Genomic DNA, 27,376 nt, shown 5'->3' with positions numbered 1-27,376 from the left:
TCCTTGAAGAGGCGCAGATGGCAAATAAGCATATGAAATGATGTTCAATGTCATTTGTCACTAGGGAAATGCAAATTAAAGCAATAATGTGATACTACTGCATACATATTAGAATGGCTAAAATCCAAAATACTGACAATAACAATGGCTGGTGAGAAGGTGCACAGCAACAGGAACTCATACATTGCTGGTGGAATTCCAAAATGGTGCAGCTACTTTGGAAGACAGATTAGCAGTTTCTTACAAAGCTAAGCACAGTTTTACCATACAACCTAGCAATAAATATCCAAGCATGATTGCTAGATTGTATGGTAAAACTGTGCTTATCTTTGTATTTCATGTTGAAATATAATCCCCAACGTTAGAGGTGGGGCCTGGTGAAAGGTGTTTGGCTCATGGGGCAGATCTCTCACAAATGGCTTGGTGCCATGCTGGCAGTAATGAGTGAGTTCTCACTCTGAGTTCACGTGAGAGCTGGCTGTTTAGAATAATGTGGCATCTCCTCCCTCCTCTCTTGCTCCTGCTCTTACCATGTGACACATCAGATCGCCATTTGCCTTCCACCATGATTATAAGCTTCCTGAGGCCCTCACCAGGAGCAGATACCAGCACTCTAGAGCCTACAGAACCAATTAAACCTCTTCTCTTTATACATTACCCAGTCTCAGATATTTCTCTCTCTTTTTTATTTTTTTGTGATGGAGTCTCACTCTGTCACCAGGCTGGAAGGCAATGGCGCAATCTCAGCTCACTGCAACCTCCGCCTCCCAGGTTCAAACAATTCCTCTGCCTCAGCCTCCCGAGTAGCTGGGACTACAGGTGCGCACCAGCATGCCCAGCTAATTTTTGTATTTTTAGGAGAGATGGGGTTTCACCATGTTAGCCAAGATGGTCTCTATCTCTTGACCTCGTGATTCACCCACCTCAACCTCCCAAAGTGCTGGGATTACAGTTGTAAGCCACCGCACCCAGCCAGGTTTTTCTTTATAGCAACACAAGAATGGACTAACACAGGCTGCTCAGCATTCACCCAACTGATTTCAAAACACATCTGCACAAACATCTGCATGTGAATATTTAGGGTAGATGTATTCATGATCACCAAAAATCAGAAACTACTAAGATGTTCTTCAGTAAGTATAAGGATAAAGAAATAGTGGTGTGTCCATTCAACAGGATACTATTTAGTGCTTTAAAAAAATGAGCCATGCAAAAATATGGATGAATATTAAATACATATTGCTTATTGAAAGAAACCAATCTGAAAAGGCTATAGGCTATGTGATTTCATCTGTCTGACATTTTGGAAAAGGCAAAACCGTAGAGACAGTAAATAGTTGCCGGGGTTCTAGGAAGGAGGAGACTTGAATAGGTGAAGCAAGGGGATTTTTTTAGGGTGGTGAAACTGTTCTGGGTAATACTGTAATGCTGGATACATTACATTGCATTTATCATATATGTAGACCTTTACAGCACAAAGAGGAACTCTTAATTATGGAAATTTTAAAAATCATTTAGGAGGTTGGAGGATCCCAGGAAAAATGTAGATGGTAACAAAAAAATCTAACTGTATTATAAGGGTATGAAATGATTTCACTGAAAAGGTAGAGCAAAAATAGTGCTGACCTATGTAACTATGGAGATGAGTGAAGACTCCAGACTAAAGGCAAAAGGAAGTGTACATTAGCACTGAACTCCAGTTGATGAAATTATTACCCATGGGGGTAAGCAGTTTGAAAACATTACACCAATATATTGGAATTGAACAAGGAAATGAATGGGTGGTGGAAGGTTGGAGCCAGATTTCTCACTATCAGAGTGTAGTTTACAGATCAGTGATGGGAGAATGTTAGAATGACCCAGGTGGTAATGGATTAGAGTTGGAGGCATCAGTATGAATTCATGTTTAGCTGTATATAGATAAGTTTGGCTATATAAAAATAGAATTATAGAGGTATTATTTACACTGGTTAGCATACACACTTATATTTTCTTGCTCTGTCATTTGAAAGGGTCTAGAAGCAATAAGACCCCAGTAGCAATGAGCACACTTAGTGCCCAGATCTTGGATTCTAATACCATTCTCCTATAAAAGGAACCCCAGGGTAGGATGGTTAATTTGACGTACCAATTTGACTGGGCTATGGGTTGCCCAGATATTTGGTTGAACATTATTCTGGGTGTGTCCGTGGGGGTGTTTCTGGATGAGATTCATATTTGAATCAGTAGACTGAGTAAAGTAGATAGCCCTCCCCAGTGGGTGAATCTCATTCAATCTGTTGAAGCCTTGAATAGAACAAACAGGCTGAGTAAGAGAGAATTCACTTTCTCTGACCGACTGTCTTTGAGCTAGAACATTGGTCTTCTCCTGCCTTCAGGCTTGGGCTTGTATAGAACTATGCCATTAACTCTCCTGGTTCTCAGGCCTTCAGACTGAATGCAGCTATACCATGGGCTCTCTCAACCCTCAGCTTGCTCACTGCAGATCTTGTGACTTCTCAGCCTTCATAATCCTGTAAGCCAATTCCTTATAATACTTACCTATCTATCTACCTCTCTATTATCTATCTATCTATCTCTGCTTGATTGATTCTGCTTCTCTGAAGAATCCTAATGCACCTGGAGAAATAGCTCCTTCTAGGACTGATGTATATAAGATGAGCCAGGAGCATTGTATAGTGTGAGAAATTAAGTGCTCCCCAAAAAGCATATTCATGGAGTTATATCAAAAAGACATGGGAACCACCTGAAAGGACTTCCAATGGCAAAGACAGGACAATTTTATCAATCAAGTAGATGACATAATGTTAGATTATAACTCAAAGTATATTATAGTTAGCCATGAGTCCATATTAGCATAAATAAATTATTGAGTAAGTGACTAAATGGCAGGAAATAGACAAAGCTTCCATGTAGGTTTTTATTTGTTTGCGACAGAGTCTTGTTCTGTTGCCCAGGCTGGAGTGCAGTAGTGTAGTCTCAGCTCACTGCAATCTTGACCTCCTGGGCTCAAGTGCTCCTCTAACCTGAAGTAACTGGAACCACAGGCACATACCACCATGCTTGGCTAATTTTTGTATTTTTTGTAGAGATAGGGTTTCGCCATGTTGTCCAGGCTGGTCTCCTGGAACTTAACTGATCTGCCCGCCTGAGCCTCCCAAAGTGCTAGGATTACAGGCATGAACCACTGTGCCTGGTCTCCATATGGGACTTTATATAACTTCTACAGACAGCCTGCCCTCAAGGAGGTGGAACATGGCTGCCCACTCCTTAGGCATCATAGCCTCCTTCCAAATAGTACAATACGGAAGGGGAATGAAAGGACAACTTTGCAGTGGAGAAAGTGACAAACCCTAGCTCAGCTGGTGATCAAGGTCATCCTGATAGCATGTACCCTTGATAACATGTGATGGGAATGGCACATCACCAATGTGGTCTTACTTCCTAAAACCTATAACCCATAATCATGAGAAAATCATCAGTCACATTCCAATGGTGGGACCTTCTAAAAAACACCTGCTCTCAAATCTGTTAATGTCACTGTCAGAGTCAGGAGGAGCCTAAGGAGACATGATAATTAAATGTCACATGGTTTCCTGGATGTAATTCTAGAACAGAAAAAAAAGACATTAGGTAAAAACTAAGACAATCTGAATAAAGTGTGGACTCTACCCAACAGTAACGTATCAACACTGGTTTGTAAGTTGTGAGAAATGTATCATAATGATGCCAGATGTCAATACTGGTTTGTTAGTTGTGAGAAATGTATCATACTGATGTCAGACATTAATAATGGGGAAATTGGGTGTAGTGGATTTTGGAACTCTCTGTACTATCTTTGCAAATTTTCTGTTGGTCTAAAAGAATTCTAAAAGAAAGCATTAATTTAAAATTATCTTTAGCATTTGAAAAGGTTTGGCATTCTGGTAGAGAAAGTCATCATTCTTTAGGCCCATCAGTTCCTCCAGGCACTGTGCTACACATTTGGGATACTAGTAGAGGGTGTTGCTAGATGGCAGTTATGTCAAAGAGACATGGGATCCAACTGAAAGAACTTCCAATGGCAAAGATGAAACAATTTCATCAACCAAGTAAATGGCATAGTGTTAGATTATAACTCAAAGTATATTATAGATAGCCATGAGTCCATACTAATATAAATCAATTATTGAATATGTAACTAAATGGGGAGAAACAGACAAATCTTTCATGCAGAATTTTTTATTTCTTTTTTTGAGACAGGGTTTCATTCTGTTGCCCAGGCTGGAGAGCAGTAATGCAGTCTCAGCTCACTGCAATCTTGACCTCCTGGGCTAATGCACTCCTCCTGCCTCAGTCCTCCAGGTAACTGGAACCACAGGCACATACCACCATGCCTGGCTAACTTTTGTGTTTTTTGTAGAGGTAGGGTTTCACCATGTTGTCCAGGCTGGTCTAGAGCTTAAGTGATCCACCCACGTTGGGCGGATTAGCACTTTGTGTGGAGGGGTGAGACTTACTTGGAAAGCTCTGCTGGTCAGGGTGACACTGCTGTTGCTACCGCCCCTGGTCCTGAAGCTGTCCTTCCTCTCTAAAGTACTTGACTAAGGCATGAGTATAACCTGCTCCTCCATCCCTGAGTGTGGAGATCCAGTCATGGCTAAGATGCAGCCTTACATAGAAATCCCTCCAGCTTTGTGTGATGCCTGTAAAAGTGGTTTCCAGGTGCTTCAGAAGTAGACTTTAAGATTGCTGTCCTCACATATTTTTTTCCTAATATTTTGGCACATATTTGCTGCTTTGCACAATCATCTCTGAAAATTTCATCTTTTAAACTCTATCTCTGGAATGCAGCAAGGGAGCAGTGTCATTGGTTTTCAAAGTAAGAAAATCATCTCTGTATTAAAAAAATAAAATAGGCTGGGTGTGGCTGCTCATGGCCTGTAATCCCAGCACTTTGGAAGGCCAAGGCAGGAGGATTGCTTGAGCCCAGGAGTTCCAGGCCAGCTAGGGCAACAAAGTAAGGCCCTGTCTTAACAAAATAATAATAATAATAATAATAAACAAAGGCTGGACATGGTGGTTCATGCCTGTAATCCCCAGCACTTTGGGAGGCCGAGGTGGGTGGATCACCTGAGGTCAGGAGTTCGTGACCAGCCTGACCAACATGGTGAAACCCCGTCTCTATTAAAAATACAAAAAATTAGCCAGGCATGGTGGCAGGCACCTGTAATCCCAGCTACTCAGGAGGCTGAGGCAGGAGAATTGTTTGAACATGGGAGGCAGAGGTTGCAGTGAGCCAAGATCGCACCATTGCAGTTCAGCCTAGGCAAGAAGAGTGAAACTCTGTCCCAAAATAAAATAAAATGGGGTTAGTGACCAACCAGAGTTTTCTTTGAGGAAACCCAGAGTAAGGCAGACACAATAACTGTTTTTGTCTCAAACCTGAGCTCCTGCCTGGTCTTAGCACGGCTTGAGTACTATGGATTGCCACTGAAAGAAGCTCCAAATGAAAATAGCAAAAGAGTAAAGAAATGGCTCCTGACCTCTGGCCTTCTTCAAAAGCTGATGAGCGAATGGAGAGAAACTAGGCAAACCAAAAACCTCCATGTGTGCCCAATTAGAGAAGTGCAAAGCCACCTCTTAGCTTTAGTGGGAAGCTTGTGGTGGTTTCAAGTTCATACAGAGAAGCCACCTTACCCTCACAGCACTATTCTTAGGAGTCAACCATGGCCAGTGTTCCCCTCTCTTTTACAGAAGGGCTGAGATTGGAAGGGCAGACAGCCTGCCTACTCCCAGGCACAGGCCTTACACTGCCACTACTACTATTACTGTGACTGCTATTTCTGCTACTACTACACACTACAGAAAGGTGGCCTTATCTTCTATCTAGGTTTTTAGACTAGTTAAATGTACTACCAGTTGGATGGATTGATAGAAGGTTTATATTATTTATTTACTTATTTTTGTAGAGATAAGGTCTTGCTCTGTTGCCCAGGCTGGACTGCAGTGCCACCAGCTCACGGCAGCCTCGGCCTCCTAGGCTCAAGTGATCCTCCTATCTCAGCCATCCAAATAGCCAGGACTACTGGCGCACACTATGACACCCAGCTAATTTTTAAATTTTTTCTAGAGATGGAATCTTGCCATGTTGCCCAGAACTCCTAGGCTCAAGTGATCCTCTCTCCTTGGCCTCCCAGAGTGATGGGATTACAAGTATGAACTATGGGACCTGGACAGTTTTTAAGAAATGGGCTTTATTTTTTAGAGCAGTTTTTTGCTTATAGATAAATCAATCAGAAAATACACACAGTTCTCATACATTCCCTCACCCTGGCAGCTTCCTCTACTACTAACATCCTGCATTAGTGGCTACATTTGTTAGATTTCAAGAGCTAATATTGATACATTGTTTGCTACATTTGTTAGAATTCATGAGCCAATACTGATACATTATTTGCTACATTTGTTAGATTTCATGAGCTAATATTGATACATTGTTTGCTACATTTGTTAGAATTCATGAGCCAATACTGATACATTATTTGCTACATTTCTTAGATTTCATGAGCTAATATTGATACATTGTTTGCTACATTTGTTAGAATTCATGAGCCAATATGGACACATTGTTATTAACGGAAGTTTACAGTTTACCTTAGGGTTGACCCTGTGTTGTACATTCTATGGGTTTTCACATGTATTCACCACTATAGTCTCATGTAGAATAGTTTCACTGCCCTAACCACCCCCTTCATTTCTCCCTCACTCTCTCTTCCTGTGAACCACTGAAAACCACTGATCTTTTTCCTGTCTCCATAGTTTTGCTTTTCCCAAAATGTCATACAGTTGGAATCATACGCTATGTATCTTTTCAAGTTGGCTTCTGTATTAGTCTCTTCTCACGCTGCTAATAAAGACATACCTGAGACTGGGTAATTTATAAAGGAAATAGGTTTAATGGACTCACAATTCCACATGGCTGGGGAGGCCTCACAGTCATGGCAGAAGGCAAAGGAGAGGCATGGTGCCAGACAAGAGAGCGTGTTCAGGGGAACTCCCATTTATAAAACCATCGGATCTTGTGAGAACTCACTATCAGGAGAACAGGATAGGGGAAACTGCCCCCATGATTCAATTATCTCCAGCTGGTCCTTCCCATAAACATGTGGGGATTACGGGACACAGCAAAAACATATCAGCTTCTTTCACTTGGAAATATGCACTTAAGATTCCTCTATGTCTTTTCATGGCTCGATAGTCCATTTCTTTTTATTGCCATATAATATTCCATTGTATGGTTATACCTCAGTTTGTTTAACCATTCAACTTATTGAAGAATACCTTGGTTGCATCTGAATTTTTGCAATTATGAATGAAGCTACTATAAAGATTCATGGGTAGGTGTTTGTGTGGATGTAAGTTTCCAACTCACTTGGATAAATTCCAAAGTGAAAATTGCTGAGTCCCATGGTAAGAATATATTAGTCTGCACTCCCACCAGAAATGAATGAGAGTTCTATTGCTCCCCATGCTTGTCAGCATTTGGTGGTGTTGGCGTCTTGATGGGTGTGTAGTGTAGTGCATTGCTGTTTAAATGTGCAATTCTCTCATGACATGAGGTTGAGCTTTTTGATATTTTCATTTGCTATATTTTAACAAGATGTCTATTAAGGTCTTTTATCCATTTTTAAATTAGGTTATTTTCTTATTGTTATTTTTAAGAGATATTTTAGAGTGTGTGTGAGTGTGTGTATGTGTATTTTAATTTTTTTAGACAGAATCTCATTCTGTTACCCAGGCTGAAGTGCACTGTGGTACAATCTCAGCCCACTGCAACCTCCACCTTCCACATTCAAGTGATTCTCCTCCCTCAGCCTTCTGAGTAGCTGGGATTACAGGTGTGCACTACGAGGCACAGCTAATTTTTGTATCTTTAGTAGAGACAGTGTTTTACCATTTTGGCTAGGCTGGTCTCCAACTCCTGATCTCAAGTGATCTGCCTGCCTTGGCTTCCCAAAGTGCTGAGATTACAGGCGTAAGCCACCACATCCAGCCTTTTTTTTTTCTTTTTCATATTTTGAAAACTAGTCTTTTATCAGGTATGTGTTTTACACAGATTTTTCTCCCAGTCTGTGGCTTGTCTTTTAATTCTCTTAATAGTGTCTTTCACTGAGCAGAAGTTTTTAATTTTAATGAAGCCCAATATATCAATTCTTTGTTTAATAGATGACGTTTTTGGTGTTGTATCTAAAAGGTCATTGCCAAACTCAAGGCACCTGATTTTCTTCTTCCTTATCTCCTAGTTTTATTGTTTTACCTCTTACATTGAGGTCTATAAAGATGTCTTTTTAATTGCAAACCTCCAGGGTGGAACCAGACTACCAACATTTGGAATTCCTGTAGTGAAAATAATAAATAATAATGGAAGGCTGGGGTTGAAAACACAAGCATGGCAGGCAAGATTCGATTCTGCTGGGAAGACGGCAAGCTCCTCTTCCACAAGGAGGCACCAGGAATTTCTCCTCTAAGGATTCACTGCTTCCCCGATTCCTTTCCAGCCACATAGGGAGCTTGATCTTATCAAGGGGAGAGGCAGAGACAGACATATTCCTGCTTAGGAGCTAAAGGTCACTTCTGTCTTCATCCTCAGAGCCATTTCCACCCTTAAAAGGGAGGGCAAGTGAATAGATCTGGCCCCAGAAGCAAGAAGGAAAATCCATTCTGCTCTCAGATCATAGACAGGGAGCTGAGAGGAAAAGAAAGGGTGAGTGAGAATTTGGAATTATTGCTTATTTTCAGTTAATGTTTTTTCTGCTGCTGTATTCTGTCTTTGCATCTGATTCCAAGAAAAGGTGATCCCAAGGTGGAGGTGGGGTGTTCACACAGATGACATCACTTTATCACTGCATGACTGCTTTGCTCAGAGCTGGGAGTCAGGAAAGGGATGCTGCCAAAGCTGGCAATGGAGGCTGGAGCTTCACAAAGAGAATTTTCCTGGTGGATGTAAGCCTTGAGAAAAGCCCTCACAGAGCTGGGACTGGGTCTTCTCTTCTTCAAGTCAGTTCTAAAGCATTTTAGGAGAAAACACACCCTCCATTTGGAATGTACTGAGTAGAATTGAAAGGTCTGGGAGAGGGATAGCAGGAAGGACAAATGGAGGAAGGCCAGGGAGGACTCCCGGGCTTTTGGCATGGGCGGAGTTCTCCAACAAGGAGGAGAATCCAGGGACCACTGTTTAAACGTGCAAAGTCTAGGCCAGGCATGGTGGCTTATGCCTGTAATTCCTTCATTTTGGGAAGCTGAAGCAAAAGGATGGCTTGAGGCCAGGAGTTCAAGACCAGCCTGGGCAACAAAGCGGGACCCCAACTGTACTAAAATAAAACAATTTTTAAAAATTAGCCAAGCCTGGTGGCATGCACCTGTAGTCCCAGCTTCCCAGGAGGCTGAGGTGGGAGGATTACTTGAGCCCAGGAGGCAGAGGCTGCAGTGAGCTATGATTGCATTACTGCACTCCAGCCTGGGTAACAGAGCAAGACCCTGTCAAAAAATAAATACATACATACATAAATGTGCTTAGTCTAAAGGGCCTCTGCAATGTTTGAAAAGCAATTGATGCCTTGTAGAGAGCCTACTAAATGGGCACAAGGGTTTTCTGTTTTCTGGGGGTGCCCAGGGTTCTAGATGGAAAGGGACAGGCATGGAGATAAATGGCCCAGCAAAGACCCTTCTCCTTTTCCAACCTTAGTATTAAAATCCCTTTGATGGTCCAGTGGGCCTTAGGCCAAAGGAAGAAAAAAGTTTATGAAAAAGCATTCAAAGAACTAAAAATAACTCGTTTATTTCTTGGCTAGACTGGCTTTGTTTAAGTCTTGGAAAAGGCAAGAAAAAAAAAAACTTGAGAGCAAAAAATCCATGGCAACAAGCATGTTCTGTTTATGGATAGCATCCTGGGGAAATTAGGTGTCTGGCTGCTAAAGACTAGATGTGAAGGCAAAGTCATCTGTATCTGTTTACTTTCCTCAGATTGAGCAAACTGAAAACCCATACCTGTTCTATATCTCCACAAGAAATAAATATTTGTATTTTTGTTTGACAAGACATAAGCCAAATGGTTTCAGGAGTTTTGAATAAAGATGATAACATATCACTGTGATTGCTGGATGGCAGACTGACTTTCTATACCATGGATTGACAAGAAGGAAGGACAGAATGAAAGAAGTGGCTGTTAATAGGTATAGGTTCTAATTTCTAGTAAAAATCACTATCATGTTTTCATTTAAACTGTTGACTGTTTTTCCTTCTTTCTCATTTTTATATTTATAATCAATTTCAAACCACAGAGAAAGTAAAGTGAACCATCCTCAATGATCTCTAAGTAAGGTAAACATTTTTATTATTTTATTTTATTGATTGATTGATTGAGATGGAGTCTCACTGTCACCACCTCTCAGGTTCAAGCGATTCTCCTGCCTCAGCCTCCTGTAGCTGGGACTACAGGCGCACACCACCAAACCCAGCTAATTTTTGTATTTTTAGTTGAGACGGGGTTTCACCATGTTGGCCAGAACATTTTTTATTTTATATTCATTTTAGAGATGGGGTCTCGCTATGTTGCCCAGCCTGGAGTGCCATGTCTATTCTCAGGAGCAGTCGCACTTCTGATCACCACAAGAATTCTGACCTGCTCCATTTCTGACCTGGGTCAGTTCACCCCTTCTTAGGCAACCTGGTGACTGCCCACACCCCCACTCCTGGGAGGTCACTATATTGATGCCAAACATAGCACATGACAGCCCAGAACTCCTGGACTTCAGCGAGTCTTTTGTCTCAGCCTCCCGAATAGCTGGTACTGCAGGTACACACCACAGTACCCAGCCATACTTGTTTTAGAATTTATTTCATGTTTTCTATTATTTTCAGTCCTTAAAATGCAAATTCATCACCTGCTGCAGCAGCCTCTCCTACACAGTAGTTATTTATTACTGTAGTTTTTTTATTACCCTTCAACTTCAGGAAGGGGTTTTCTGAGAGTCTCACGTACTTGACCTGCAAAAGTCACATAACTGAAGCCCCCTGCTGGTGGTTTAATCTCACCCAAGACCCTGGACTCAGCTCTCAGCTCTAACCAGAGCCGCCCCAGGATCTGGCACAAACACTGTTTACAGATGTGTATTTCAGAGCTCATCTCTCAGACAGGCCCAGGTCCAGAGAAAAACAACAAATGCTACAGCTGACTCCAGGTGTTTCCAAAGTCACTTTCCCCTCCCTGAGCTCTGGTTCCTGTCCTGAAACTCCTTTCACAAATGAAGACATTTATATTTCACATCCTCTGCATCCTCCTGCCAGGGCCTTTGGCCTATCAATACTTTTAGCTGACAACATTCCCCACAAGCTGAAGAAATGTCTCTCTCACCATAGAGACAAACTGAGTCTTCTTCATGGGTTTACTGGTGATATCAAGTTTCCATTTTACTGCCTGGTGCAGGCATTTAGAAAACCATGCTTCCTAAGTTGTCTGAATAGAAAGGAACCTATTTATTATGCTGACTTATCCTCCTCTATAGACTCAGGGATAGCCTTACTTTAGCCATACACACCACACTTTCTTGGCTGCTGCGTGTGGGACCCAGCTAAGAAGCCTAAAGAGATAGGTGACACAGAGGTGGAGGAGGGAAGAACCACAAGAAACCTTGGAGTCGGTGCGAGAGGCAAGATACAAGGAGAAGGAACCAGACCAGCCACCCAGGATTGCTGAATGATGACTACAGAAACCCAGAAGAGGAAGGCACAAGGGATGCCAGAGGATGGAAGTTGGAGGCTGGGCACAAGGTTGTGAGTATGTGCGCCGGTGTGTGGGTATGCAGGTGTGCAGTTGTGCAAGTGTGCAGGTGTGTAGTTGAGCAGGTATGCAGGTGTGAGAGCATGCAGGTGTGCAAGTGTGCAGATGTGCAGTTGAGGTGAGTGTGCAGGTATGCAGGTGTGCAGTTGTACAAGCGTGCAGTTGAGGTGTGCAAGTGTGCAGATGTGCAGTTGAGGTGTGTGAGTGTGCAAGTATACAGGTGTGCAGGTGAACAAGGGGGAGTCTGGGAAACAGGCTGACCTCTCCAAGGCCTCATTATCTGACAAGGCCAGGGTTCCAGCATTGGCCAAGAGGTTGCCATCACTGCAGCCCCCTGGGAATCCTGGGGCTCTGGGACCACAGTTGCATCCCTGTCAGCCCTGCTGATTGACTACATTGGCTGAAGGGAAGGCCTGGAGCTAGAAGACATTTCCAGACTCCACCACACAGCAACCCAGGAAAACTGGAGGCTCCTCCACAAGGAGAAGCAGCCAAGCCCAGCCCTGCCAGGGTCCCGTGCCCACTCTGCTCAGTGAGTGCCCCCTCTCAGGGATGCTCTGGTCCTAGCCTCTTGGGTCATTTTGGTGACGACACTTCATGCCTGCAGAAGTCAGGCCAGAAAAGGGAGGAAGAGCAAAATTCCAGAGACAGGAACAGTGGCAAAGGGACAAAGAGCATTCCCTGTGAAGCCCCATCACCCAAAAGGACTTGGCATGCTGCCAAATGGCAGCTTGGTGAGCAAGCAGTTTCTTTGAGGGAATCTGTAAATCAGGAACAGGTTACTGGAGGTACACCTGACACACACCCAGCCCGAGATACCCAGATATGAGGATGTGAGGTGGAGCTTTCATAACACTGGCTGCCTCTGAGCCCTCCAGGTCTAATCAGTTATCCAAATCCTGAACCTGCTCAAATGGCCCGGTTTTCACCTGGGCCAGGGGCTGCACCAGGTAAATGCACAGCATGTGTCTGCTGTTCATTCTATTACTCAACCAGCATTTGCAGAATGCCTTACAAGGGGCAGCCTGGTTCTATTAATTTTTTTATTTTTATTTTTTTTAAGAGACAGGATCTCACTCTGTCACCCAGGCTGGAATACAGTGGTGCAATCATAGCTCGCTGCAGCCTCAAACTCTTGGGCTCAAGCAATCCTCTCAACTCTGCCTCCTGAATAGCTGGGACTATAGGTACACATCACTATATCCAGCTAATTTTTTTCATCTTTTGTAGAGATGAGCTTTCACTATGTTGCTCAGCCTAGTCTCAAACTCCTGGCCTCAAGCAATCTTACTGTTTCAGCCTCCCAAAGTGCTGGGATTACAGGCATGAGCCACTCTGCCAGCAGGGCATGGTTCTAAAGGGGTCAGTATGAATGAGAGAGACGAGGCCACCAACCTGTCCTCATGAAGCTTACATTCAGGCAGAAGAGACAATACAATAACAAATAAGCAAGACCGTTTCAGAGATCCTTCTGAATGCTAAAAATAAAATAATAAATGTTTTTAATAGTGGCATATAAAGTGACATGGGGTTGGGGGTGCAGAGTTGGTGAATGGAAAAAGCACCTCACACAAGGTGGTTCAGAGCTAAGATCTCAATGACAAGGAGAAGCTAGCTGTGAAGATGAGAAGGAAGAAGTTTCTGGGCATCGTTATAGCCCATGCAAAGGCCCTGAGGCAAGAAAGGGCTTGAGGAGTTCCAAGGACTGGCAGAGGCCAGCGTGGCTGCAGCCTTGGGGAAGGAGGAGTGGGGAACTGAGAGCTGCTGAGGAGAGGCTGGCCTTGGGCTGTGGCTACAGCTCAGATCTGCCCCGGGTGCAGTGGGAAACCATTAGCCAAGTTTACACTGAGAGTGACGTGATCAAATTATCTTTTTAAAATTATTTTTTGTTTTATTATTATATATTTTTAGAGACAGGGTCTCACTCTGCCACCCAGGCTGGAGTGCAGTGGTGCAATCATAGCTCACTGCAGCTTCCAACTCTTGAGCTCAACAGAGCCTCCATTCTTGGCCTCCAGAGTAGCTGGGGCTACAGACACACCCCACCACACCCAGATAATTTAATTTTTTTAAAAGACAGGGTCTCGCTATGTTGCCCAGGTTGGTCTCAAACTCCTGGGCTCAAGCGATCCTTCCACCTCAATCTCCCAAGTTGCTGGGACTACAGGTATAAGCCACCACACCTGGCCATCACATCATCTTTTAAGAAGTCCTCTCTGGCTTTGTGTGAAGAGTGGGCTACAGGGGACCAGAGAATGGCAGGACGCCAGGTACAGGGCACCAGGTGGGATTCTGTAGCATTAGTCCAGGAGAAAGGGGATGCAGGCTGAGCTAGGATAGCAGGGACAGCTCACATCCCTCTCCTGGAGTATTTCCCCAACTGATTTAATGGCAGAACCTTTTGACCCTGGTGCTGCCTTCCAGCTGTTCCTCCAGCATGGGAAGGATTTTGCTCTGCTCATTTCAGCTTACTTCTTCTTCACAAAAGCATCTCCTTTGCTGGTCTTGCCCTTACCAGTTGGTCTAGGCATGAGACTATGTGCTATGTTTACTTAATTACAAAAGACAATTATTCCGGAATCTTGGGACACTTAGGCACTGCCTTTCCTTTCTTAACATAAAGACTCAGAAAATAATTTAGAAAATGAACCAACTCCCTAATCAGACTCCTGACCAAATGTCCTGGAGGATGCAAGAAATGGGGATAACATTTTCTTTCCTTTTCTTTTCTGAGACAGTTTCACTCTGTCACCCATGCTGGAGTGCAGTGGTGCGATCTTGGTTCACTGCAACCTCTGCCTCCCAGATTCAAGTGATTCTCATGCCTCAGCTTCATGAGTAGCTGGGATTACAGGCAGCCTCCAGCAGGCCTGGCTAATTTTTTTTTTTTTTTTTTTTTTGGTATTTTTTGTATTTTTTTTTTTTTAGTAGAGATGAGGTTTCGCCATATTTGCCAGGCTGGTCTCAAACTCAAGTGATCCACCTGCCTTGGCCTCCCAAAGTGCTGGGATTACAGGTGTGAGCCACTGCACCTGGTCAGGATAACATTTTCTGTCCATGAGCAGACCTTGTTTTTTCTCTTGGGTCTTTTTTTGGGGGAGGGCAGTGCAGGGGATATCATTAGGATGGGCAAAACTCTGCAAAAGTGACATTAGCACAGAGATTCAATGGTGACTTTAAGTGCAAATTATATACTCTAAAAATACAAGCCATTATTCTAATCAGAATAATTGCTAATACTGTATGTCTGAAGACAAAGGTGAAATTCAAGAGATACAGTTTGCCTGTGGTGGGATCAATTATCAGACCTCACTCACTACAGTGCATTTCTTTTATTACCAGGAGCAATAGATTTGGCACTAAAGATTCTCACTTAAATCCTACTGCTATGCATCGTCTGCAAAACATGACACTAATGTAAGCATCTTAGAAAACACTTACATGTATACATGTAAATAGTGGGAAAATCAACTAAACTGAAATCAGCAAAGATGTTGCTCTTCAGGGAGTGAACAAAAGGTAGCTCCGCAAACAAAGGCACATGGCCCTTCATGTTCTTTATTTTTTTAGTTTTTAAATTTACTTTTTTTTTTTTTGGTCCCAATTTACATTAAAAGTACATGGCCCTTCAACAGTTAAGAGGCTTTATCATCCCAAACAGTATGCGGGACTAATGTCGAGTGATGTCACGGGGCCCCACAACCATGGCAGCTCCCTGGATTCTGGCTCCAGGCTCAGATTTGCTGCTGATCCCAGAAACACATTTTATATTTATTTTATTTTATTTGTTTTTAATTGAGACAGGGTCTTCCTCTGTCACTCAGGCTGGAGTGCAGTGGCACCATCTCAGCTCACTGCAACCTCCACCTCCTGAGTTCAAGCAATCCTCCCACCTCAGACTCCCAAGTAGCTGGGACCACAGGCACCCCTCACTACACCTGGCTAATTTTTTTTTTTTTTTTTTTTTTTTTAATATTTGGTGGAGATGGGGATCTCACCATGTTGCCCAGGCTGGTCTCAGACTCTTGACTTCAAGTGATTTGCCTGCCTCAGCGTCCCAAAGTGCTGGGATTACAGGTGTGAGCCACCATGCCTGGCCCCGGGGACATATTTTAGAACCCATCTGACAGCATACAAAACATATCTCACACTCCCAGATTGACACGGTATTTGAGAGTTAAATCAATTGCCTTAAACTATAATCCTTGGATGTACCATAACTGAAATATTGTGAAATAGGCTGTGCTTGAATGACTGAAGCCAGCTAGAATTTATACATTAAAACCCAATTATGACAACTGGAAAGGCCTATCTACTACTTCAGCCCCAACCTGTGAGATGTACAATCTCTTGTTTTATAAATAAAAGGAGAGGACAAAGGAAGCATGTGAGCATGTGGCTCTTGGTTTTTCTGCTTTTTTTTTTTTTTTTTGAGACAGAGTTTCACTCTTGTTGCCCAGGCTGGAGTACAATGGCATAATCTCAGTTCACTGCAACCTCCACCTCCTGGGTTCAAGCAATTCTCCTGCTTCAGCCTCCCAAGTAGCTGGGATTACAGGTGCCCACCACCATGCCCAGCTAAATTTTTGTATTTGTAGTAGAAAAGAGGTTTCATCATGTTGGCTAGGCTGGTCTCAAACTCCTGACCTCAGGTGATCCACCGGCCTCAGCCTCCCAAAGTGCTGGGATTACAAGTGTATGCCACCGTGCCTGACACTTTTTTTTTCTTTTGAGATAGAGTCTTGCTCCTCTGTCACCCAGGATGGAGTACAGTAGCAGAATCATAGCTCACTGCAGTCTTCAACTCCCTGGCTCAAGTGATCCTCCTGCTCCATCTCCTGAGTAGCTAGGACTATAGACACTCACCACTTCTGGCTATTTTTTTTTTTGATATTTTTGTTTTACCATGTTGCCCAGGCCAGTCTTGAACCGATGAGCTCAAGTAATCCTCCCACTTCAGCCTTCTAAAACACTAAGATTACAAGTGTAGGCCACTGTGCCCAGCCAGTTTTTGCTGCGTTTCTAAGGCCAAACAGGAGATGATGTTTAGGCATAGGATCTAGGAGATATTGTGCACCAGATAGGAACTCATCTCTCCACCCAGACAGAAGAGCTCAAGTGAGTTCAGTTCATAGCCTTTCAAGGGCAGGAGGCTGTTGGTGCTGTTTGGTTCTTTCTCTGTGCCTCATCTGAGCCAGCTCTTGTTTCTGCATCTGTGGCAAAGAGAGAGAGTTGTCCTCCGAATTCCCTTTCCACATTACTGTTATGACTCTTTGCAAACATGAGCCTATGACCCATGGGGAGAATGCAACCTCCGCCCATACTTTCCAGAGGCTGTAAGCAGCATGCCAAGACAGTGGCCTGTTTGAGACTGTGTGTGTGATTTTAGATCTTAAACTCTTGATGATGGCTTTCGTTTCTGTGCAAAACTGATGCTTTCCTAAGAGTTCCATTAGCTGCAGTGCCACAGAGAGATGTTCAAGAGATAAAAAGTTGGTCAAAATGGGATAAGGCTTAGCTTGCTGGCTTATCTCACTTCATTTCTCCCCAGGTTTCCTCCTCTATTCCTGGAAACTTGGGTGTGTCCAGGAGCCACAAGGACCTCTCGTGGGTTGGTAGGGAGACATAGTATCTCTGGGGAAAAGCACAGGGAGACTATCTATAAGGAGGCATGCAGAGGCTGTGGAGCAGGGACAAGGTTAGTGCTGTCTGGGTCCTGAGCAGGCACCTTTGCTGCTGAGACCAGAACAGAGGTGGGGTTGGACAGAGGTGGCCAACGGAAGGTGGAGTTGTGATGGCGGGGTGTTCTGGGGTACTGCATGGGTAGCAGTTTATGCTCCAGTGCCAAGTAGGGTACATCCCAGTGAGTCTGGTCTGGCTAGAAAAAGAAGAGGGGAGGTATAGAGAAAAACAGTGAGTGCCAAGGCTAGACTTAGGGATTCTCAAATAACTCTTAAGAGAGTGTTAGTAGAAGATAGTCTAAAGAACACTGCCCTAAAGGAAACATTTTGCTGTTGCATAGAATAAGGCTCTGGAGAAACAAGGCTGACAAGGTTGTATTTGAATGGCATGATTACACCCTGATCACAGACAAAAATAACAAGCCCGTTCCTAAGAACTGCAGTTGGAGAAACTGAGGCAGGATCAGTGGTCATAGCACAGAATGCTGTGCTGCACTCTACAGCTCTTAGTACCACACGGCTTTCCACTGCTGTCAGGCAGCACATGTGTGATTCTAAGCAGGGCTGGGGGAAACAGCCTTCCCTACCCCCACCCCTGAAATGAGGACTCCTGTGCTCCTCTCTGGGAGGTCTGCAGCAGGGTTCAGCAGCTGCCCTCAAGCGGCATCAGGGTCTCAGGGGCTCAGACACACTGCAGCTGGCTCTACTCTGAATCAGAAAACCCAGCTCTGAGGATGACTTTGGCAGTTAGATGAGAGTTATGTCAAGTCCCGGTCCCAACTTCTCCTGGAAGAATCAGTTACCCTGCGGGTTTCTCGGGCTTCAGAATCTAAAGTTTTGCATTTGAGATCAAATCCAATGACTCCAAACAAATCAAAAACAAAGAAATCTTCTTTCTGGCTAGTAACAATTTTTGCATGCAGACCTAAAACCTCCTGGGACACTTTGAATTCAACCTTCCCCTCCCTGGGTACCAGCTCAGCAGAATCAGGTACAGCTCTGTCAACAGGCTCCAAGCAAACAGACACCCACAGGACCCAGGAATCAGACAAAAGAAACAGGGTGCGGGACACACAGGGAGTGTTCATGGGACAGGGAGGAAGTCCACAAGCCCTTTCTCTCCCGGCAGCTCATTGTTGGTTTTCACCTGGAATATCTTTGGCCCACATCCAGATTAAATGCCAGTTAGAAAGCTCTGCCCGCTTGGCTTTTCTGGGCAGACAGCAATGATGGTGAGCTCTAATCATTTACAAAGGTCACGATCCAGAGCAAGCCCCAGAGCAGTCATTTAAAATTCGATTGATCCCTATTTGTAGTCAGGGAAAGAAAATGGGCACTTGGACTGTATTGTAATTATGAGGCTTCCAGGCAACCATAAATAGATGTGCAATCTCAGTACTGGAAAATACCTGGAAGAAGAAATTATTACTCTGGCATGGCACGTTGCTAGGAAAGGTTGAAGACAAAATTGCGCATAAAAAAATCAATCATCTTTTAGCTAATTTGCCTTGCTCACCACTCATCAGGGTTATCACAATTATCAGATGTCTGCTGAATATATTAAGAGGAGGATCTGCTGGCTGGAAATGATTCTCAAGAAAGCAAAGGCCTCAAATTTGGTGGGGACTCTGGGGAGCTGGCATTTGGGGCTGGGTGGGCTCCAGGGGCCATGAGCTTAAGGGAAGAGCTTTGGGTGGCTCTCTCGGAGGCTCTTGCTGAGGGATACATTCCCAGAGTTCTCAAGAGTGTCAGCCCTACACGGGCACTGCAAATATCATCTCGATGCCTCTTGCTGGGGAAATCAGTCTGGTAGGAGGAGGGCCTGCTCATTCTGTGAGTAGCAGAAGATCAAGTGACCAGCACATCTTCTGCTGTTTAGTCCCATGGGGCTGGCCCTGGTACTTGACATCCATAACCTTAATTATAACCACACCCCCAGGAATGAGTATTACCAGCCCCCTATTCCTGGTGGGGAAACCAAGTCACGGCAAGATTCAGAAGTGTGCCCAAGATCACCTGGATGTATGTGGCAGAGCTACCTTACATCACTACTGAGGCACATACACCTTAGAAATGATAACTTCATCCTTCTCTTTCAGGTTTCTCTGTCTCTCTCTTTTATTGTTATTTATTATTATTTTAGAGACAGAGTCTCACTCTGTTGCCCAGAGTGGCGTGCAGTGGCGCGATCAGAGCTCACTGCAGCCTCGAACTCCTGGGCTCAAGTGATCCTCCCACCTAAGCCTCCCAAGTAGCTGGGATTAGAGGCACTCACCATCGTGCCTGGCTAATTTTGTTTTTACTTTTGTAGAGATGCGGGGGTCTCACTGTGTTGCCCAGGCTGGTCTTGAACTCCTGGCCTTGAACTCCTGGCCTCAAGCGCTCCTCCTTCCTCAGCCTCCCAAAGTGCTGGGACTACAAGTGCATGTCCCCATGCCTAGCCCTGCATATCATTTTAGTCCTATATTGATTAAACCAAAAATCCAGACAGGTCATCCCTGTGATGCTTGTCTTTGCTCCAATGTCTCCCACCATCCCCAGCTTGGATGGCCACAGAAGCCTCTTCACCAGCCTCCCTGCCTTTCTCCTTTCCCCCTTTGAAACCATCCTCCTCACAAAAGCCAGAGGGACCTTAAAAATGTAAATTAGATCATGTCATCCCCACATCAAGAGTTCCGACAGCTTCACACACTGGCACACAGTGCCCTGTGGTAGGACCAAAAGCCTCCTGGCCTCATCCCGCCACTCACCCTCTCTCTCACTGCTCCAGGCACATGGCTTCCCCTCTCCTCCTTGAACGCCTGCCCCAGGGACTTTGCACTGGCACAGACTCCCCCAGTTCTCTGCCCAACCAGGTCCGTCTCATCACCCATAAGTTGGCACAATTGTCACCTCCTCCGAGGCCTTCCCTGACCAGTCTAGCTGAAGTAACCCTGTGTTATTTTATCGCATCACCCCAATTTATTTCTTCATGTTTCTTATCAGCATCTGAAATCACGTATTTTTTGCTACATGTTTACTCTCCAAGGACAGAGTTTTTTTTTTTTTTTTTTTTTTTTTTGAGACTGAGTCTCACTCTGTCCCCCACTGCTGGAGTGCAGTGGCATGATCTTGGCTCACTACAACCTCTGCCTTGAAGGTTGAAGCAATTCTCCTGCCTCAGCCTCCCAAGTAGCTGGGATTACAGGAGCACACTACCACACTAGGCTAATTTTTGCATTTTTACTAGAGATGGGCTTTCACCATGTTGGACAGGCTGGTTTTGAACTCCTGGTCCCAAGCAATCCAGGAGTTCGAAGCAATCCTCGGCCTCCCAAAGTGCTGGGATTACAGGTGTGAGCCACCACACCTGGCAAGCTTTGCCCTTTGATAACCACTGTTTCTTCAGGGACTGTTACAGATTAGGTGCTTAACAATGTTTGTTGACTGACTGATGGAATAGTTGGGTTTTAATTCCACATTTGATCCAAGGCTCCCCTTGGCCTCTGCCCCATCTTTCTCCTTGAAGGAGTTGTCCTTACTTACTTAGTCCATTTTGTGTTGCTATAAAGGAATACCTGAGACTGGATAATTTATAAAGAAAAGAGGTTTATTTGGCTCATAGTTCTGCAGACTGTAGAAGCAGCATGGTGCTGGCATCTGCTTCCAGTGAGGCCTCAGGGTGCTTCTAATCATGGTGGAAGGGGAAGGGGAGCTGTGTGTCAAGTGGTGAGAGAAGGAACAAAAGAGAGAAGGTGCCAGGCTCTTTTTAACAATCAGATTTCATGGTAACTAATAGAGTGAGAACTCACTCATTACCAAGCCATTCATGAGAGATCCATGCCCACTTATTGTCTTACCCACTCTGATGGCTTCCAAAGCTTCTGCTGTGTCCTGGATCAACCTGCCTGGACTCCCCAGGAGATGCAAATCCAACCCATTGCTGACTCAGCACTGTCTCTTGGCCCCTGCTCTTGTCACTGGGTTTCTCCCCCAAGTACTTGCCCAAGTCAGAAACTCAGCAACCTGAAGCAGCTGCAATTTTTTTTTTTTTTTTTTTTTTTTTTTTTTGAGACAGGGTCTTGCTCTGTCATCCAGGCTGGAGTGTAGTGGCATAATCACAGTTCACTGCAGCTTCAACTCTCCAAGCCTAAGTGATCCTCCACCTCAGCCTCCCAAGTAGCTGGGGCCACAGGCCCACACTGCCACACCTGGATAATTTTTGCTTTTGTAGAAATGGGGTCTTCCTATGTTGCCCAGGCTGGTCTTCAACTCCTGGGCTCAAGCAATCCTCCTGCCCCAGCCTCCCAAAGTGCTGGGATGACATACATGAGCCACTGTGCCTGGTCTCAGATGCATTTTGTGTCCCCTGCTTCCTGTCCTTTCGAGGGACAATTTGGAGGTGTGTTTCACATGAGGTCCCCTGCAGGGCTGCAGGCTCCAGCTCAATCACGCACCTTTACAGGGATTTCTTCCCTACCTTGCTCTCTCGGTGTCCTCTCTCTGGGTTCCCCTCCAGCACCTGTGGCTGAGTCTCAGGCTCACTTTCCGGGGCACCCAATGTGATGTTCCCCTAAATGCTTCCTTCACCAAGCACAACCAGTCGGTCCCCAGTCTGGTGGATTCCGCCCCTAGGTCTCTCTGGCACTGTCTGAATCCATTTTCTATGTCTGCTATAACTGATTACCACCAACTCGGTGGCTTAAGACAGTGGAAATTGACTTTCTCACAGTTCTGGAGGCCAAAATTCAGTATCTGTGGGCCAGAATCAACGCGTTGGCAGGCTTTGGAGGAGAATCTGCTCCATGCCTTTTCCAGTTCCGTATTCCTTGACTGGTGGCAACCTCACTCCTATCTTTGCTTCCATGGTCACGTCACCGTCTCCTCTTCTGTCTGCATCAAATCTCCCTCTGCCTCCTTAGAAGGATACGTGTGGTTGCATTTGGCACCCATCTGCATAATTCAGGATATGCTCCCCATTTCAACAGCCTTAACTTAATCTCATCTGCAAGATCCTTTTTTGTTTTTGGAGACTCAATCTCACTCCATCACCCAGGCTGGAGTGCAGTGGTGCTTTCTTGGCTCACTGTAACCTCTGCCTCCCCACTTCAAGCAATTCTCCTGCCTGCCTCAGTCTCCCAAGTAACTGGGATTATAGGCACGCAAAACCACACCAGGCTAATTTTTATATTTTTAGTAGGGACAGAGTTTCACCATGTTGGCCAGCTGGTCTACAACTCCTGACCTCAAGTGATCTACCCGCCTTGGCCTCCCAAAGTGCTGGGATTACAGGCATGAGCCACTGCGCCTGGCTCTACCTTTTTTTTTTTTTTTCCTATATAAGGTAACCTTCATAGATTCCAGGAATTAGGACTTGATATCTTTGGGAGGCATTATTCAGATGCCACATGTCCCACCATCACTCCCCTGCCCCCAACTATCATGAATAAACTCCTGTTTGGCCCCATCAAATCCCCAGCTATAATCAGAGACATCTTTCTGAAGGCAAATCTGCTCCAGTAGCTCCACACTCAAAGCCCCCGCCTGCTTTCTGCTGCCTGCAGGACATGGAGCCCACCCCCAAGGCCCCACTCCCTCTCTGCACCAGCCTCTCACACCACAGCTCCCCAATGCCTCGAGGGGCCGGGAAGGCTCTGCTGCCCCATACATGCACAAGGTGGGGCGCACGGCTCCAGCCAAATGCAATCAGGTGGGAATGCAGATGCCAGAGTTTAAGAGAACCCAGAAATCCAGGTTTGGTTGGCTTTTAGTTTGCTATTTATATGTTGACAGCTAATTAAAGAAGAAAATGTGACATAGCACAGGCCACACAAAGCAGTCTTCCAGCTACCCCTTTACAACTTCTGCAGGAGCGTGTGGCTCCCTTCTGTCATGGGCCTCTGCCTGCTCTTGCCTCTTGCTAGAAACATCCCCTGGCCCTGTCCCCTACTCCCTAACATGTCCCTTGCCTAATGAGCCCTAGCTCTCCCTTGTCCTCTGCATGGATGCCATCTTCCTGAAGACTGACCAAGATACTCTCATGGGCTGACTCCCATCCTGGCTCACATCACCCTGCAGAGATGGTGCCCACCCAGGGTCTCTGTCTCCCACAGGACTGGGAGCACCTGCAGGGCAAGGATCTATGCCCCCAGAACCTGGTGCATAGAGTGTGCTCAACAGATATTTGCAGAATTATGAATATAGTTATCTCCCTTATGAAAACACCAAACATTTTATTTTCAGGATGTAGCCATAAAGCCACCAAATTTGGAAGCAAAAACATGAGTTAAAGTTGTTTTGAATGAGACCTTAAACTTAGACTTAAGAACTGTTTGCTAGTCTTGCAAAAGACCAATAAGAAAGATGAGAGGCTGCTTGCATTTTAAACCAATTGTCAGGGTTTGCTGCCAGCACTTGGAAGACCCACCAAGCCTTCCATGGTTTGGATAGCTGCATCTGTTTGCACTCCTCTGCATACCCCCATAAAAAATCGTCCAGCAGCACCATTGCTCTTGGGCTCTTGTGTTGACAGACCCTTATCCAGGCTGGAGTGGCATGATCTTGGCTCACTGCAACTTCTGCCTCCCAGGTTCAAGTGATTTTCCTGGCTCAGCTCCCCAAGTAGCTGGGAAGACAGGCACATGCCACCATGCTTGGCTAATTTATATATTTTTAGTAGAGGTGGGGTTTCACCATGTTGGCCAGGCTGGTCTCAAACTCCTCACATCAACTGATCTGCCTGCCTCAGCCTCCCAAAGTGCTGGGATTACAGGTGTGAGGCACCACCTCAGCCATCAGTTGCTATTTTAATACTGCTTTTATTTCACTGTGTTTTTTTTTCTTTCACCTCTTCACTTTCTTGTAACTCATGCTACCAAAGCAAATTATTTGCTAAAGAAACACAGCCTGGCACCGAGACAGTCTTTAAATGCAGGGAGACTCAGGTTTTAAGCCAAGCACCAATCCCCTGGAGAGGCCCCAGCCACATGACCCTTCTGGAGGCTCTTCTCTGAGGAGTACTGGGGCCGTGAGCAACCATGTCAGTGCTCAGCACGCTGCCTGGCTTACATAGGTGATGGCTGAATGAGGATCTCAAAGAATTAGAGATGCTACATTTTGGATATTTGACCTTCCAAACCTCATGTTGAAATGTGATCCCCAGTGGTGGAGGTCGGGCCTGGAGGGAGGTGTTTGGGTCATGGGGGCTGATCCCTCATGAATAGATTAATGCCCTCCTAAAGGGGTGAGCAAGTTCTCACTCTTCTTAGTTCCCAAGAGAATTGGGATCACTTGAAGTCAGGAGTTCGAGACCAGCCTGGCCAACATGGCAAAACTCCATCTCTACTAAAAATACAAAAATCATTTGAGCATGGTGGCAGGCGCCTGTCATCCCAGCTACTCAGGAAACTACTTTTTTGTTTTTCCTCTACTGAGGCAGGAGAATCACTTGAACACAGAAGGCAGAGATTGCAGTGAGCCAAGATTGTGCCATTGCATTCCAGCCTGGGCAACAGAGTGAGACTCCACCTCAAAATAAATAAATAAATAAAGCCTAGCATCTTTCCCCTCCTCTCTCCCTCCTTCTCCTGCCCTACGATCTCTGCCTGCCAGCTCCTGGGTCGTGGGGTGACCTTCCATGACCTTCCTGACCATCATGACCCTCCTGGATACTGAAGGTCAAATATCCACCATGGGTGGAAGCTTCTTAAAGGCCTCACCAGAAGCAAATGCTGGCACCAGGCTGCAGAACTGTGAGCCAAATAAACCTCTTTTTCTTTCTTTCTTTCTTCTTTTTTTTTTTTTTTTAAGAGACTGTCTTACTCTGTTGCCCCAGCTGGACTATAGTAGTGCAATCATAGCTCACTGTAGCTTCCACCTCTTGGGCTCAAGCAAGCAATCCTCCTGCCTTGGCCTCCCAACTAGGTGAGCCTACAGATGTGCACCACCATGCCCAGCTAACTTTGTTTTTACTTTTGTAGAGATGGGGGTCTTGCTATGTTGCCCAGGCTAGTCTCGAATTCCTAGCCTCAAGTGATCCTCCTGACTTGGCCTCGAAAAGTGCTGGGATTACAGGCATGAGCCACCACTACCAGCTCTCTTTTCTTTAAAAATGACCCAAACTCAGATATTTGTTTATAGCAACATAAACAGACTAAGACAGTAGATTACATCCAAGCTGCTTTTCTAACTGAAAACAGCAAAGCTTAATGCTGGTTGTGACCACCATGGAGACAGACTAGAGCACTGACCTCTCTCGCCCTTTCCCGGGGAGAAGAGACTAAGCAGATTATTTGAGGGCTGCTGGCATCTGCTAAGTCAATATTTAGACATTGTGTTGAGCCTCTCTCTGTGATCTGGAAAGCTCCCTCCACAGACAGGACTTGTCTGAAAAGGAGAAGGTGGTTTCACTCCCATGGAGGTGCCCCAGGGGTCCCTGAATTAGAAAGGGGCCTGGCTCTGTGTCCCCAGGCAGCTTCTTCCTCGTGCCTGGTACAAGTTGGACCAGTCACCATAACAAAGAGGGATTTTCTTTTTAAAAAAAAAAAAAAAAAAAAAAAGGTGGGAGACACACCATATGAAATTGATGGGGGTGCCACAGTTTGCAAATGCCATTTCACAACCACTTTAGAAGAAGCAGTGTGTTCTGGTGATAATGAATTCATCATCAGATCCAGCACCACTTGGACGGTGGGTGGGAATGTGGCTGGATTTTCCATTTCCATGGCTGTAAACCAGTAAGCTGTGAAGCAGGAAGTCTCACATAGCTACAAGATGCAACTGCTAGACTCTAGAATAGAAGGGTATTAATTCACTATTATGCTGTCTCCTGAGCTGGAAGCTTCCTCGTGGATAGCCCTCACCTCTCACCACTTAGAGGCCTCAGAATCTCCCCTCAGGCTGTGCTGGTTCAGGCCCTGGTGAGATCTTGCCTGGCTGGTACAATAGCCTGTACCATTGCATTGCACAAAACCTTAGAAAATAATGTGAAAAGTGCCCCTGGCATTGTACAGCTGCAGTCAGCAGAAGTCTCCTGTATAAATTCAAATCCAAACCTGTTTATATTTGGCCCTAAATGCTACAGTCCTCATTGCCCTGGGCCCTACTGCACACCCTCCAGGCTTATTCTCTGGGTCAGAACCTTAGTGAGTCTTTGCAGTCCCTGAACACACCATGTACATTCACCTGGCCTTGCTCTTGAACTTGCTGCTCTTTGTCCAAAGAACTCTTGCCCTCCATTATGGTCTAATAAGCCCCTATTCCTCCTGTAAAACTCAACGCCAGTGCCACGTTTCTCCATGATGCCCCCTGCTCCTGGCTGCTGCTTTCACACTTAAGAATGAGCTCTCTGCCTCTGCAAATATGCATTGCTTCTGCCTGGCTCTTGCAAACTTCTTACAGGCAGGAGATGGTCTTTTTCATCTTTATATTACTGGTTATTTGCACTGACTCTAGCAAAGGGCAGGTGCCAGCTCATGTCAGAGGAGCTGAATGAGGTGTCTGGAAGTGCTGCATGAGAGCCTGTGGTTACAACCTGGATCTTCAATAAATTCTCAAGGTCGAACAGGTTGAGGCTCTAACAGAGGTGGCTGCTTTTTCCTGTAAGATTCCTGGTAGGTCCATCTCTATCTACCATCACCCTCCCCTCTTTTTTTTTTTTTTTTTTTTGAGATAGAGTCTTGTTCTGTTACCCAGGCTGTAGTGCAGTGGTGCAATCTCAGCTCACTCCAACTACTGCCTCCTGGGTTCAAGCAATCCTTCCACCTCAGCCTCCCGAGTAGCTGGGACTACAGGCATGCAGCACTACGCCCACCTAATAATTGTATTTTCACTACAGACAGGGTTTTTATTAGCCAGTCTAGTCTCCAACTCCTGACCTCAGGTGATCCGCCCACCT

The sequence above is a fragment of the Aotus nancymaae genome, unplaced genomic scaffold (genome assembly GCF_030222135.1).
Source record: "Aotus nancymaae isolate 86718 unplaced genomic scaffold, 86718_ANA_hifiasm-v0.15.2.pri h1tg000028l, whole genome shotgun sequence".
NCBI lineage: Eukaryota > Metazoa > Chordata > Mammalia > Primates > Aotidae > Aotus > Aotus nancymaae.
Note: the sequence above shows the minus strand (reverse complement) of the source record.